Genomic DNA, 16,746 nt, shown 5'->3' on the forward strand with positions numbered 1-16,746 from the left:
CATGCTTCATTATCTGGGATCTCCTCCTGGCTGTAACTCCTAGTACAGCTGAGGGCTGCAACACCCTCACTGTGAGGGAGGAGCACTGGGATGTTTTTGGATGTTATCACTTGATAGGGGCTACTAAAACCCAGGATTAAGAGCCACGTATGTTATGTAAGTGATGAGCGCAGTGCAATCTAAGGTGAAAACGTGAAAAGTGAGCTAAAACTAACTAACAAGAGAAAAATGACTTTTATTGGTTATCTCTTGTTGTTAGGATTAAAAACAGTGCTAATGCAATTTTGACATAATAGCTGCAACGTTGGTCTACATGTTTCGGCTGTCATGACCTAATAAGTGGCTAGCCTTCTTCAGGACCTAGATGTTGTGTGCTACTGCATCATGTGTGTTAAAAAAAGTTTTGTAACTGAAAAATAAATGGAACAGATACAATCTACGTCACCAAATATCTCTGCTGGAGTGGCCGGGTGTACTGGTCAATCTGTGTAGAAAGAAAGATTAAACAAATCATGTACTTATGTACTATACAAGTTATGCATAAGTCAGTTGTACTCACTAACTTTTAAACATTCAAAAATCTGATGGAGAATTACCCGTAAATTACGAGTAAGGGTCCTCACCCCATCTGGCCACAGCTCAGGACGTGAGGCACCGCTCTGAAAAAACAAAGCAGAAAGCCAGTGACAGTACCAGACCCTATGAGGTGGTCTATACTGTTTGTAACAACATGTTGTAACTAATAAAAAGGCTCTGTTAAAACAACAAAAAGCAAAAACTACATGTAATATATTGATGATATCAGACCCACAGTTTAATGGACAGTGAAGCGCTTGATCCAGCTAATTTATGTGTATCCGATGTATAGCTGTATATTAATCAGATGTACAAAGTATTTCTAAAGCTTATTCATCTATGGCATCAATATAGTGCGTAATGTCAGAAATGGAATTCAAAGAAAAGTGTGAGCTATACACCCAAGTTTGTTCTAGGGTACTGAGCAGAGATGTATTGTTGAGTCTGACGCTCACACACCCTGCACTCAACTGTCCATTATTGTCATCAAAAACCATTCACGTACAATCGATGAACACGTACAACCAACAGAACGCTATCACAAGTATTGGAAGAACGATATGTTGGTAAGAGCGTGTAACTGCTTAATCACGCAACGAAAACGTGCATAGACACAATCCGTTTTGATAAGACCTGCCAGGCGCCTAGGTAGCAATCATGCGATCTGTTTATATATTCTAACTCACGCTACGCCTGTATTGGGATAGATGTACTGAGTAAAAGCAGCTTAGATCCCTTGAAGCACGCAAGTTGCACTAGTGTTGCATTGTGAGAAAAGCACAAGACAAACACAGGGTGAAACGCGAAAAAAGACCAACGGGCTGCAAATCACAAAACAAGGGAGGTCTTACCTCTCCGTTGGTACCCCGGGCTTCTCAAAGCTGGAACCGGAGGCACCGTGTGGGAATCCGACACTTCATTTTATGCATCAAAGGAAGTTCGACTGGCGTGTCGAACATTGTGTGGTCGCTCGCGAATGATGTCACAAAACTACAGATTGCAACAAGAGAATCATGGGTGATGTAGTTTTTACCCATGATGACCCAGGATATCTCTCGCCTGAGCCACTAGCGGAAACTTCATAACTAACCGGCTCTGCTTATGTAGGTGAATATGAGTAAAGTATGCATAATATCCACATTCTTAGCTAGAACAATTTTTAAATCAAGTTTGGTGCAGCTGATCTCACAGTCCAAAAAATACATAGGTGGTGGCTCAGCAGCAGAGTACAATAAGGTTTCTTATAGTTGAATGTGCTGCTGATTGTGCCACCATAGCCCAGTAAAAGTATGTAGGTGCAGTCCATAGTTTCAAATCAACTGCACCTAAGCAGGTATCTGTTAGTTCAAATCATCACGTGCCTAGACCTACGAAGGTGTGAGATGAATGTTCATTTTTAGATCTAGTAATGGATATTGATAAGCGGTAGAAACCCATGGCCAGGAAGGAGGTGAATGCTCCATGTGCTCAGTTGAGTGGGCATCACTCTTAAGTGGGTAAGTAGTAGCAGTGCGCTGTGTGTCAACGGTCGTTAATTTGTAAAACAATAAGTGCCAGGGCCCTCATCAGGAGGACACAGCAGCCTGCACCATCCATTACCCCTGAAAGCACTCCCAATTACAGTACCAACACAACTACTAACCATCACATGCCTGCAACTCGGACAGTTCATACTATTCAAGGCCCCAAAGCTATAAGAATGGCTTGGTTGGCACGTATTAGTGATTGTTAATGTATATTAAATTAATAAACCGCTTTTCATGCCCAAATTTCGGTGACATTACCACCCGGTGGCAGACTGTCACAAGCGCCTGTGCTAAGAATTAAGTGCCGGTGCGGAGCACCAAAAACCACAGGCTCAAATTAAGCACTGCGTAGATAGCAAAGTAGTAGCAATGGGAGGAGAAAAATAAATCTCAAGTGGGACATGCGCATACTAGAATTGACTAAAAGTGAAGAAAAAGAAGAACCCACCTGGAGAAACTAGTACAGCTAGGCTGAATGTGGGGCGGGCTTTGGCTAAAGTACTCTGAAATGTGGCAGGAACAGTAATTGCTGCAACGTTTAAGCAATGCTGGATAGAAGCCTAGTTGGCCTTCACAGAATTGATCTATTAATGAGGCTGTAGTATCTGGTCTCATATTTCATATATCAATGATGTGTTTTTTGGTATTGTCAGACCAGTTCATGGCCTAGGTTTTTACTGTCTTCAGTATCTGGTCTCCCCTCCTTCCCCGTTGGGTTTAGTTTCCTGGTTCTGAGGCCCTTGGATCCCTATGGGCCATAAATGCTTATGATACCTGGCCCTTAAACCTGGCTTAGTATACACTTTTAAAGTTCAAAAGGGAGTTTATTGAGATAAAAGAAAATACTAGCACAGAAAATTTAAGGATAATAATAAAAACAAAAGCAAAAAATTACAAATAATAAAGCAATGCAATGTTGAGAAATTTAAAAGATCAAAAAATGTAAGTCAAGTAAACATGCCAACTGTAAGAGAAAGAACAATATCATATAAAGAATCGGTGAACATATGAATATTACAATCTATGGGAATATGCACACTACAAGATAAAACATAGTTAAACCGTAAAATAACAATATGAAGGAAGTCATGGAGGTTTAGTCACTTCTTGCTGAAGGGGAGTGCGAGACAGAGAGCGTTGAGCACTAGCATCAATAAACAGTGTAACAGGCGACCATAGGTCCAGACGTTTGGATGCCATATGCAATGGGTATACAAAAGTTGTGTCCAATCTGTGATTATAGCAGACAGCATACCACCATGCTTGATACGACAATTTAGTAAAGTCTTTCCAATTCTTAGTTATTTGCTGAAAGGCACCTGCCAACAACAAATCTATTATTTTTACATTGGAACCAAAACTTGCCCAAATAGGAGATAAACTACCCAAAAAGATATGTGAAACAGAGAAAGGATGACGGGAGCCAAAGATCGAATTAATTTGAGACCACACTTTTTCCCAGAAACTGTGAACAAGTGTACATGTAAAGAGTAAATGATATAAATCCGCAAGTGGCGAGGAATAAGTCCAATATACATCTGAGAGTGTGTTATGTCTTGCATTGAGAATGAAGGGGGAGAGGAGGAGCCTATTGTAAATAAAAAAGAGTGTCTGTGTAGTGTTTGCAGCTCTAGAGGACTTCCTAAGTGTAAGCCAAATTCTATCCCAAAGTTCCACAGGCCAAGAAGCTTTTAAATCCTGTTCCCAGGATAGCTCTACTTTTGTTTTTCCTCTTGGAATGAGTGAACTGTGTAAGAATTTATATATAACAGAGACCCTAGAGTTGTCAATTAGAAGAGTGTGTAGCTTATCTGCGGAAGTAAGTTCACGCGAAGTAGGAAGGGACGTTAGTATACACTTTTAAAGTGGCATGTGTGATATTGCTTATCAACCATATTGTGCATGAATGGAACAAACAGAATTTCACCCGCACTTACAACAATTGTCTTTCACTTGTTATTATTTCATTTGATAATTTACCAAACACATTAACAAAACTGAAAACATATTTAACACCTTTTTCTCATCTCAAAGAGATAAATACATGAGCAACACTCAACACACTCAACAGTCTACAAACTAAAATATACTTCTCAACCAAAACTAATTTCACTAACTTGCGACATGCAGTAGTTGGCTGTATAAATATTGTCCTATAACACTGGCCTTTAAGAGAAAGATTACATCCCCTGAAAAGGACCCAAACTGTGGCATAAATCTAACACTCAATTACTGCTCAGCAGATCTAGAAGAGAGTACATATTGCCTATGCAATCTGCCAAAGGGAACTTTATGCAAAAGCATATCAACACTTCCTCCAACTCTGCTCATTCACTCAATGGTCTGAGGAATTCTTCACTAACTTTACTAAAATGTTTTATATTTATTAGAGGCAATATCGTATCTCATACCTACATGGATGGCTCTCTACAAATAATAATTTCAAATCATTAGAATACCTTCTCTAACAAAAGCAAGAATGAATTGTCTGCCATTGTCAAAAAACAAAAAACATAAAACCCATCCAATGACTGCTGACAGCACAAAAGACACACAATCAAAATCAATAAGTTCACTTAGTACACCAGTAATTAGGTCTGTATCTCAGGAAATGTTTCCAGATTCTTTAAAACCAGGGCAAATCACACTTCTCAGAAAACCTAGTCTTGACCCAAGTTTACTTTCCACCAATTATAAAACACATACATATACTATTAATAGTATATGTATGTGTTTTGTAATTGGTATGTCTATTTGTTCACAGCCTTGAAAAAGTCCGGATGGACGAAACACGTGTCGGCTGTTATGTCTATGTAATGTCATTTGGAAAATACAAGAAAGAAAAATAAATAATGAAAACCGAATTACATCCTGGATCTATTTGTGGACTTTTTGAATTTATATTCACTCTGACTCTGTAAATGCATGTGTAACGGATACCTATGTCTGCCTCGACCGTTTTGTGATTAATGGTGTGACCTTAGTTGAATACCTTTTGGTTTTCTCGACGGGTCAATTGTTCCTCCTAAAAGCAGAGGGGGTATCGGGTTTGAGAGCACTATAGGGTCCCTTTTCAAAGAAATTGTCAAGTTGTGGATGTGCATGTAATTCTAGCCTACTGCTGCTTAGGTGCATGTGAGTAAAGATTCAATGCAGAAAGACCTCCAGCGCCTAGACAATTTGCACCTCTCTATTATTGGTAGAGTTAATGCGGTTAAAATGGTCTTTTTCCCCCAAATTCTGTATCTGCTCAGAGCGATTTGCCTAGAATTTTCGACTTCTTGGTTTAAATCAATCGAACGTATGTTTTCAAGTTTCATTTGGGCATACTCACAACTCCGGTGGGCTTATAAATTCCTCACTCTCCCCAAGGATAGAGGCGGATTAGCTCTCCCAAACTTAAAGGCTTATTACTGGGTATCCATGCTATTATATAGAAGAGAGTTATTACAGAACAACGGGGAATCGGATGGGGGGGGGGCGGTATGCCATCCATCTTTCAATTAATTTTAGGCAGTGAGAGTAGAGGATATCTTTGGCGACATTTGCACGACAGTTATCACAAGAAGGTTACATTTAAAACGCTATATAGCGGATTCAAGGTATTGAAGGCCGTTAGAAAAATACTTGGCATAGGGCGACTGTCTTTTTACACTCCCCTAAAGGATAATCCAATTCTCCCAGAAATCTTTAGCGACAGATGTATACACAAATGGAATGATGCGGGAATTATCCAGATAGGCTGCCTCCTCTCTCCTGCAGGGATTCAATCCTTCGAAGAACTTAAATTTTGAACTGGATTGGCGGGACTTCTTCAAGTACCCCCAAATTAGAAACTTTTTATCACGAAAAGTGGGGGGCAGGGTTTTGTTTGGAAAAGTCGATATAGTAGAAACACTAATTTACGCTAAGAAAAGCACTATTGGGGCGATTTATTCTCATATCAATGCTCTGTTTCCGGATGATATGGAGAAAACCTCACAGAAATGGCAGGAAAAAGTTGGAATGTCGAGTGATGAGTTTAACTATGCTTATTTAATGTCACAAACAATCCTCATGTCAACAAAACTGCAAGCACAATTTTTTATAACCTGCTTTTTTTATATTATACGCCCGACAAAATAGCTAAATGGGGAAGCGGCAAAGGCACGTGCTGTCCAAGATGTGCTATATAATGCTGATTGTGTACACATTTTCTCTACTTGCGAAGGATTAACATCCATAAAGCAAGAGATTGGGACATTTTTTACCACAGTACTCCAAAGCACTATTGTATTATCTAGCGATGTCATTTTATTAGGGGCTTCGGATCCCAGCAATGCTAGAGTAGGCCATGAACTTATTTTTATTGCTATGGCTGTGTTCAGACTGTGTATAGCCTCAGCGTGGCTGGACTCTTCAGCTCCGTCGTTCCAACAATGGCTAGCCAGGCTACTAGCCATTTCTAATATAGAGATTGCCATTTATAAACGGAAGGGCAGGAAGCGACGTAAAAGAGGATTAAAAATCTGGACCCCTCTAACAGAATGGTGTCAATCTCAAGGCTTTACCTAATGGAGTACCAATGATCTATGTGGTTTTAGCTGTGGGTGTTTCTCGTTTTTTGTTTTTTGGAAATTAATGTACCTCGGAACCAGTGTTTCCTAAAGTAATGATTTGGTTTGAATTATGTAATTGTATGTATACTTGTATGACCGGGAGGCGTAGGGGTGGGAGTGTGAAAAAATTGCTGCTATAAACCTAATAAAGATATTTTAAAAAAAAAGAAAATGATGGCCATCATATATTGAATGAAGGGGACCCCTACTTACTCCTTTTTTCTGGATCTGTAAATGGTCTTCAACATGGTTGATAATGACAGGCTTTTGTGTAGCAGAAACACTTAATGGGTTTTCGTGACAGTCTACTAAAGTTTTTCTCATTCATTCACACCAACTAACAACCGGTGGTGTTGACGGGGAGTTTTCCCTCAAGAAAGCCTGCAATGTTTTTGGTATCTTCAATCCAAGCCTGTTTTTCCTTTAACCTGAATATGGAACCACTGGGTTTAACCTTTGAAGGTACTGGTCTGCCCATTCATCAAGATATCAATCATATGCAGTTATATTTAAAAAGGTCTCATCTCTGTGACATCCTCACCCTTCACTCCTATCCAGAAAAGTCCACACATGCATGTCACAACATTTCTTAAACCTGAACCTGCATATGATAGATTTATTCATCTCATCCAAATACAGAATCAAATTCGCCCCCTTTCTATTGAAAGTACTGGCAATGTAAGGCTTCTCATCATCACTCTCTCCCTGAATAATATTATTGGGTCTTACCCTAGACTCTACCTTTACTGTAATGTTTCACATAAACTAGATTACCAAGTTTGCAAAGTCCTTCCTTCATGCACTCAAAAAACAATCAAGCATCTTCTTGGGTAGGGGATGACCCATGCATGGCAAATAGGTAAGTACCTGTGCCTTCAGCTCCTTACTACATGTACAACTGATATACTGACGTTGTGTTAGGCCCCTGCATCATGTTAATCCAGTGGGCTAGGCATGTCCTTGGTAATGCGTAGTCTAGAAACTTTTCTGTGACCTGGTGGGGTGCAACAAGTGCAACCTCATAATGGGCATAGAACTACTGTCAATGCCCGAGGTGAGACACATAAAGCGGTGGTGGCAGTGTAGGTATTCTGTGAATCTTTAGTGTGGACAGACCTTTTTCTCTGTGAGTGCAGTCTACTGGCCCCTCACGTGTAAGTTCTGCTGTTTTCTGAACCACCTGAACCTTTGGGCTGACATCCCATTTTTATGTTGAGTGCTTGTATGTAGTGAATGTGTGGTGTATATATACGGTAGTGAGATTCTAGGGGCAGATTTTCTCCTTTTTTTTGCGCTAGAGCACAGCAACAAAATTTGCTGCATTGTATTGCTCAAGAGGGAAAAACATAGCGCAGAACAACATCTGTTAAAATAGCCTGCTGCTGGGCACATCCCTTCAGCTGTGTCTCTAAGTGGCTGCCTAGCTTTATGCACAGCATCACAGAGATAAGTGTGCACTGTCAATCATAGGATTTGAACAGAAAGCATGCCCTTCCAGCCCAAATTCCTATATATGTAGAGAAACATAGAAGGATTTGAGGCTCTAAATGTTTGCTTTGCACTTTAGCCCACAGGCTAAAGTGCAAAACTGTTTTCCCTGTTACCGCCTGCGTCAAGGAGGCATTGTTTGTTGATGCAAAGACCAGTCTGGCTATTGTAGCTTAGTACAGAGAAACACATTTTAGGTGAAGCAGAACTTTGCAGGTATCCCCGCTCTTCTTTATAGGAGGTAAAGTGCTTGTGCAAGAAAATTGGGGGTAAAAAGCGAACTATTAGGGTGCGGCACTGAAAAAAGTATAACGTGCACGGTGGATTGGGAGGAGGCAGCATCACATGGGCAACATAGAAGAGAGGCAAACCATTTGCCTACCAAAGGAAAGGCAACTAGGAAATGGGCTGTATTTAACCTTAACTTGGTCAAATAAAATCTATGCTAGGATTAATGACCTGTGTTAAGTGAGGTTTCATGCCTGAGGTGGTAAAAATGTGCATGTATTTAATAACTGAGCCCATGTCAAGTGATCTCTCAATTGTAATCTCCTCCCTGTGTGATACAAATCTTTTTTTCACCATATCTTTAGTTTGGGGACCTATGCATTCAGGCGAACCAAAAAGGGGACTCAAACGCAGGCTATTAAAAATATTTTTAACATATGCCAGCCATGAAATGACGGCCACGTTATCTAAATTTAGGCAATTCTCCAACACTTGCCTTGAAAAATCAGCAGCAGGAGTGCTCCATAGCTTCAACCATAATAATAGAGGGGCCATACCAACTTGATCCTCCAAAAAGCCCACACCCAGTTCCAAGTGCGAAATAAGGCTCAGGGTAGTTTTGAGGATAGCTAGAAGCTTACACAGGAATGTATTTTCAGCTACCTGCAGTTTCTCTGGAACAGCACGACCTCAAACTCCTGCTCATGCATGCCAACTGAAAGGCACTTGCTCCTTAAGACATTCATAACTAATGGATCCCAAAAATCTACATTGTGCTTGAGCAAATCTATTGTAAAATCATCCGGACCTGGCGCCTTCCTACTGGCTGCACTCAAGAGGGCTTTGGTGACAGAAGTTACATCTATTAGATTAACTAACCAACATGCATTGAAAAGATGACAGTCTGCTCAAATACCCTTTTCATACTCCCCTCCCTCATTACCTGGGTTAAAGATGAGGGAGAAGTAATCAATTCAGTCCTGTTCAGGAATGTGGCATTCTCTACCAGCGACTGAACTATCTGTAAAGAAAGGCCAATTTACTAAGTCCCAGAAAAGTCTATCGTCTTTCAGACAAGATGCTTTTTCCAAGTCTTCTCAAGCCTTGGTTCTAATTTCATTCTTCCTGTTCTCTATGACTTGCTTATAACTGTTTCTAGCTTCCTTAATTAAATATTATGTGTGGTCTTATTACTGGCCTTTTTTAAGGTGCTGTAGGTCAATTGGAACTGAACCATGAGTGGGTAGGACGCTCTTTTAATGGCTTATTTATACATTACCTGTGTGAAACAATTCCACAAATGTCTGTGAAGCTGTACCAGATTTTATTTGGGTCGGCGTCCAATCAAAGACAAGAGGTCATGTAATTAAAAGCCACAGTAATCAGATTATTAACCAACTCCTTTGGATCAACATTACTTCAATTCATTTGGACCCCTTTATTTGTGGAATAACAGACAGGCAGCTTGGTCATACCTGGTGTACCAGAATGAAAAGAAATTAAAAGATGTGAAAAAATATGGTTATAATGGTTGTAAGGAAGGGGGCACACCTCATAACACGCAAGATTCTGTGCCAAGTCTGTCGACAAGAGCACAAAATCTATTGTACTACCCTTACCTCTTCCTATAAAAGTGGGAGGATTTGCATTGCCCCGGCATGAATGTCTGAGGAGAAGGTTAAATTATGTGATAAGACTATCTGGTTTAAAGCTTCACCATAGGTTGAATGTATAAAATGACTAATGTTAGCCCCTTGGCAATTAGAAAACCTGCATATGCGATTCCCACTATCAGTACATTTGGTGATATTAAAGTCACCCGCATATGTAACTGAGATATGATTTCCCGGCATGCCTCCACTGAATTTATAGTGCTCCGGTGCACAACCGGCCCCTGAATGCAGTCAGGAAAGCTTGGAGATATAGTCCAACCCCAGTGAGTACGGCTTGCAGGTAATGTAAATACTATGCACCATTTTGTGTCACAGGGCTTCCCTTTGTGTTGCTTTGCGCTGGTGCAGGACCTTAATAAATCTAGACATGTATGTGGTTTGAGTCTCAGTACTGGACCAGTGGTATGCATTTTGAATGCCTTGGTTGAGCATTATGGAAGATGGTTTAGCATTAAGGAAGATGGAAGATGAGGATAGCTTCCCCAAAAATTGCATTTGTACAGATGTAGAATATGAACCCAGACAATGAAAAGAGGAGGATTAAAACAGGGCTTCCTTTAGTCCATTTAGGGGTGCTATCTGCACTCAAGATCAAATGGTCTAAATCGGAAATATTTCCATTGACGGATGCTACATTCCAGGCACCTTCGGACTTCCCTCTCCTGTGGTGCCTGGATCCCCCACGATATCTTGGTATTTATTTACACCGGCAAAGTTCTGAGATCCTAAGATTGAATTATGGCCCTGCTATGGATAAGCCCAACACATTGGTTGAAAAGTGAATTAAACTCCCCTTATCCGTGGTCGGCAGAATTGCAATAATAAAAATGGTGGTACTCCCCCGGTTTTTATATTTGTTTCTAAATATCCCTTTTGTACTCACTAATGCCTTTTTTAATAGCCTCCTCAGCGCACTTATCCGGCTGATATAGGCAGGAAGACACCCCAGGATTGGTTGGTCCACCTTAATATTACCAAATGAACGCAGTAGCTTGGGAGTCCCGGATTTGTATCTTTACTATCTAGTTGCGCATTTCTCTTATCACTGGGACCACCCTGACGCACGGCTCCAATTCCTTAAGCCAGAAAGCGCGCAGATTCACCCTTATCAATTGGAAACACTTCTTCTGCAAGGGTTACCCAGAAACATATCAGACATTCAAACAATTGCAACAACAAGTTGGTCTTGGAAAAAGCTGCAACGGTATCTTGGTGCATCTCTATGCATCTCTATTCCCCACACATCCCAGTAGCAAACAACCCGTGGTTACCTGTCACAACAGAAGCATTGACTCAAAAAACACTCCACACCTGTCATATACAAATAATCAGAGACTTTTTAAGGAGGCTAACTTGAGTTTGGTTGCATCACTCCATGAGGAAAGCAAAGTCACACAGATGGATAGATTTAAAAAATAGGCTTGGCGATCCCCACTGCCCTCTTAAACAGTCTGACTTTCCATTACTAACACAGGTAGTCACAACTCCTGACAGCACTCAGTTCGTTTTCAGGCTCTACCATGCAGCCATTAGCAGGAAACCCATCACTGACCGGGGATCAAGGGCGGCTTGGGCGAAGGACTTAGGTCACCCCTTGCCTCATAAAACATGGTTCTACTGTTGTAACAAACCAGATTAGTCTCCAATAACCATCAACATAAACTATTCCATTTTAAATATTTACTTCGCTCATATTACACTCCACAGCTTCTTTTTAAACTTGATCCTACCAAACCCCACAACTGTCCTAGGTGCTCTACATAACATGCAGATTTTTCACATTTAGCCTGGAATTGTATGTCCATACTGCGATATAGGGAGGATGTGTTCCGTATTTTATCCTTGATGATAGAGACCGCTATCGAACCCTCTCACTTGTAGCCCTACTGGGATATATCCTCCCATTACCAAAGGGAGTCCGGGGATATACTGCTATTGCGCTGCTGCTGGCTAAGCGCAAAGTACCTCTCCACTGGGGAGCGCCCTCCCATCCCACAACCAAACACAGGATGCAGGACCTGGTTGACTGGTGATACCACCAGTGACATATATGCCTCACTTCAACCCCCTGCCTACAGGCCAAGAAATATTTGGCGACCCCTGAGAACACATCTGTAAACGTTCCCAACTGAAAACGGCACCCTCCACTCTGGATTAGATGATTTGCACGATGTCAGATAGATACCCTTATCACATTGGGATTATGCACTTCTGATTCACACAGTGAAGATAGCATAAACATTGATTATCTGCACTCTGCACGAACGGGCAATGGGTTTAGGCTCATGTCACCACACAATGGAATGGGCACTAAATAGGGCCGTTTGCTAGATAGATCAAGCAATCAGAAGGTATGCGAGTACCAGAGATAAACTAAGTAAAGTGGAGATACAATGGTATATATTAATTGTAAGCTGAATATGAGAAACATCAATGCATTCTTGTATTAGTTAGACTTGTTTTATTTTTAACAAAATAGCTGTACCTTGGCGCTCTCAGAAATTACATTTCTATTCATGCATAGTGAAACATATTTATAATTCATAAAACAGTGTAGCAGCTCACAGGAAATCAGTCAGAGGAATCAATTACACAATATTGTATTTAATTTCAAGTGACGATGTTTCACTCAAACTATAGTAACCCGTTTGGAACAATACAATCCAAAACAGAAACATATATTGTTACACATAAGTGGCTTTTGTTGCAGATTATCACATGGAGGTCCCATTCTTGAAACCTCCCTGCTGGCAACGATGAAAACAGCCGACACGTGTTTCGTTACAATTGTAACTTCTTCAAGAAGAAAAAGGAACAGGAGTAAACCCATTGACCCAGCTGAGACCGGGTAAGTGTTATAGCAATAGAACAACGTCTCAACTGGTATATCATTCAGGGGGGACAGTTCATAGAAGGTGTATCAATCACGCAGCACGGGGGACAAAGGGGACGAGGGAGAGCAAGTTGAAGTGGAAAGGTTGTTATTTGCATATAGTTTAAGAGGCACTATGACACAACTAGATTGGAGTAACCATAACAACCAAATGTGCAATGGAAGTGTTGCAGTGAGTGAACGGCGCAGTGACACAAGTGATTAAGGAACAATGTGAGGCGGTGAAACAACAATAAAACAATAAATTGTGGGGGTCAAACAAATGTTTTTACAATTACAGGTACAATTTCATTGTTTGAAAATTACTCCTTGGTTGCCGCGAATGGCATTGCGGAGTCGACGGCGTTTCGATCTATTTAAATCAAGGACATCATCAGGACGATGGTTACATAATTCTTGAATAGTGCTCTATAGAATCAGGAAGAAAAGGGATAATCAATTGGAATAGAGCCCAGAGGAAGAAAAGCAAAAGAACGAGGGAGAACGCTGGGTAAGTCGTAGGAATACCTGATGGCACTATGTGGGGGACGAGCCCCAGATGTGGGGGGGAGAGAGAATCCAGGGGAGAATTCCGCTGGTCTGGAGCTGCTGTAAAAACCAAAGTGCAGGGGGTCAGGATAAAGAAACGGGGGCACAGCGTGTCAATGTAAACTGGTGTCCGCCTGGAAGTTACCTGTAGAACGTCACTTGATGGAGGGCAGCGTGTGAGTAGCTCGGTTGCGGTCTGCGAAATGGAGGAAAACTGACACGGACGGGAGTTACTAACAGGGAACGGTGGATGGCCATTAAGTGAAACGATCAGCGCTGTAAAGCACCGTGGTCTTACCTTGTTGTTCAATTTATCGTCAATCGAAGGAAGGCAGCGAGTAGGTGGCTGGGCTGCGGTCTAAGGAACGAAGGAAAACGGACTCGGATGGGGGTTACTAACAGGGAGTGGGTTGGTAGCCTCTAAGTAAAGGATGTGCGCTGTAAGGCACCGTGATCTTACCTTGGAGTTCAATCCTACCGGCAGCAGGGGGACCAATGTCAGGTGGATGGAGCGATTGAATCAAGGGGTAGTACACGACCGGCAGTGCCGTGAAAGAAGAATTCGGGTTAAATCCGAGGGGTCGAATAAAGCGTCTCAGCCGTTCTACCTGGCTTGTTCGGTTTAAGTGGCAGATTGTTCATGTGAGAACGCTTGGAGTAGGTCACGTGAGAGCGCTAGGAAAGGGGAACTGGTGCGTGAGGGCTGAGGGTCGCGTCCCCCGGGGGGACCAGCTAGAAAAATTACGGCAGATACAAGATGGCCATCTGTTAGTAGACACTGAGGTATAGTGACATTATACATATCTCAACTGTGACCTTATGTTGCATATTATGATTCAAAGGTGATCAATGTGAAATACTTGGTTCATTGGGTAAAGAAAAAAAAACATGAATTACCGTACATTACAAATTGGGCAGATTGAAAATAGTGAAACAAAACAAATTGTGATATACATTTAGGCTTGCATGACTAGTGAGTTATTTGGCAAGGAGAACAAAATATGATATATCGTATTAAACATTTTTGGCTCATTAAATTAGAGATATACATTGCATGATTAATGCGGGAACGTGTATACACAAGTGAAGTGTGAAATAAGCACATATTTGAATATTAAGAGACATCTATTACACATCGAAATGGTTGATTTTGTCTTCTAAAAGCTGAATATGAGAAACATCAATGCATTCTTGTATTAGTTAGACTTGTTTTATTTTTAACAAAATAGCTGTACCTTGGCGCTCTCAGAAATTACATTTCTATTCATGCATAGTGAAACATATTCAAGGGTGATCAATGTGAAATACTTGGTTCATTGGGTAAAGAAAAAAAAACATGAATTACCGTACATTACAAATTGGGCAGATTGAAAATAGTGAAACAAAACAAATTGTGATATACATTTAGGCTTGCATGACTAGTGAGTTATTTGGCAAGGAGAACAAAATATGATATATCGTATTAAACATTTTTGGCTCATTAAATTAGAGATATACATTGCATGATTAATGCAGGAACGTGTATACACAAGTGAAGTGTGAAATAAGCACATATTTGAATATTAAGAGACATCTATTACACATCGAAATGGTTGATTTTGTCTTCTAAAATTACTCAGTGTGGGCAGAAAACATTGCATGCCAAACGGTTTCAATAGAGTATGCATGCACGATTATCGATGATAACAGATGATCATAAATTATATGTACACAGAGTCGCATGCAAAGGTGGCTTATCAAAATTCATGTGTATATCAAGGGAACATATTAGCTATCACAGGGTGCATGGTCGCATGGAAGGACACAGAGTACTGGGTCTAAACTGTAGTGATCACTGTGTTCCATTCATCGAGCAAATCGAGTCCTTGGGCAACAGAGTTGCAGCGTGTGATCCACCTGCATTCACACTTATTTAGTAGTAGTTGGTGGTTGCCGCATGTATAGGTAGCAGTGGACGGTCTATGACCTGCCATGTCATATCTGTCTCAGAGTGATTGTGTTCTTTAAAATGTGTTACGAGCGGTGCAGTAGGAACATTGCATCTCATGCGACTCTTGTGTTGGGAAATGCGTTGCTTCACCATCTGGGTGGTTTGGCCAATGTAAAGTAAATTGCATGGGCAACGGATCGCATAGATGACGTTATTGGTGCGACAATTGGAGAATTGTTTGAGTTGATAAGTACATTCTGGGGTGACAAATACCTTGGTGTTACTGGTAAGGTCACAGACGTTACAGGTCTGGCACTTGAAATGGCCTATGATGGGCGGGAGTCCCCATAGAGATGTTACTGATTGGTCATTCTTTCCTTTGAGTGGCCATGTGATGGCATGGACCAATTTGTTCTTTTGTATGAGAGCAAAGGGGGTTCTTTGAAGTATGGGAAAGTGCGGAGCAAGGTCCAGTTTCTTTTGATTATATTGCCAACCTTTTTGCTAGAGGGTCTGTAGGTTGAGACAAATGGAATGTGTGAATTTTGGTGTTTGATCGAGGGTGTCAGGATTATCTCTCTATGACTGTACCATGCACGCTTGAGAGCCTTCCTGACCAGATGTTTAGGGTAGCCTCTGTTGGTCATTTTCTCAGAAAGGATTGCTGCCTGACGAAAATAATCTTTCGCCACTTACAATTCCGCCGGATACGGAGGAATTGCCCATATGGTAGGCCATCGCGTAGGCCGCAGGGATGATAACTAGAGTAAAGTAGTAAGGTGTTACGCTCTGTCGGTTTTCGCTACAAAGTCGTGCCAATGGTACCATCCTCTGTGCAATGTGAGGTCTAGGAAGGGTTAGTCATTTTTTCTGATGTCTGAGGTTAAGGTTAGGTGGGGTTGATTGTCATTGAGCCATGAGACAAAGGGGAAAAGGTCTTCTTGTTGTCCATGCCACAGGAGAAGGATGTCGTCTATGTAGCGACGCCATAGTGTGATATTGTTCAAAAAGGGATTTTGGATGGACAGGATAAATGTCGTTTCCAATTGATGGACGTAAAGGACAGCAAAATTGGGGGCAAAGCAAGTCGCTCAGGCTGTTTATTGCAAGTTTTTCTATCAGTGGAAAATTGTAGGGGACAAATTCAGACCGATGTTGTAGTTCTTTAACTTTGTGTAAAATAACTTTTTCGAAAGATAGTATTTCAGGTGGCATCATCAAGGTGGGTGGCAAAAAGGTTGAGGCAGGTTCAAATTGTTTTTCAAAAGGCCTATTGGTCTCGGATTTACCCGAAAAAAAATGTTTT

Source organism: Triturus cristatus, chromosome 4_1 (genome assembly GCF_964204655.1).
Source record: "Triturus cristatus chromosome 4_1, aTriCri1.1, whole genome shotgun sequence".
NCBI classification, from domain to species: Eukaryota; Metazoa; Chordata; class Amphibia; order Caudata; family Salamandridae; genus Triturus; species Triturus cristatus.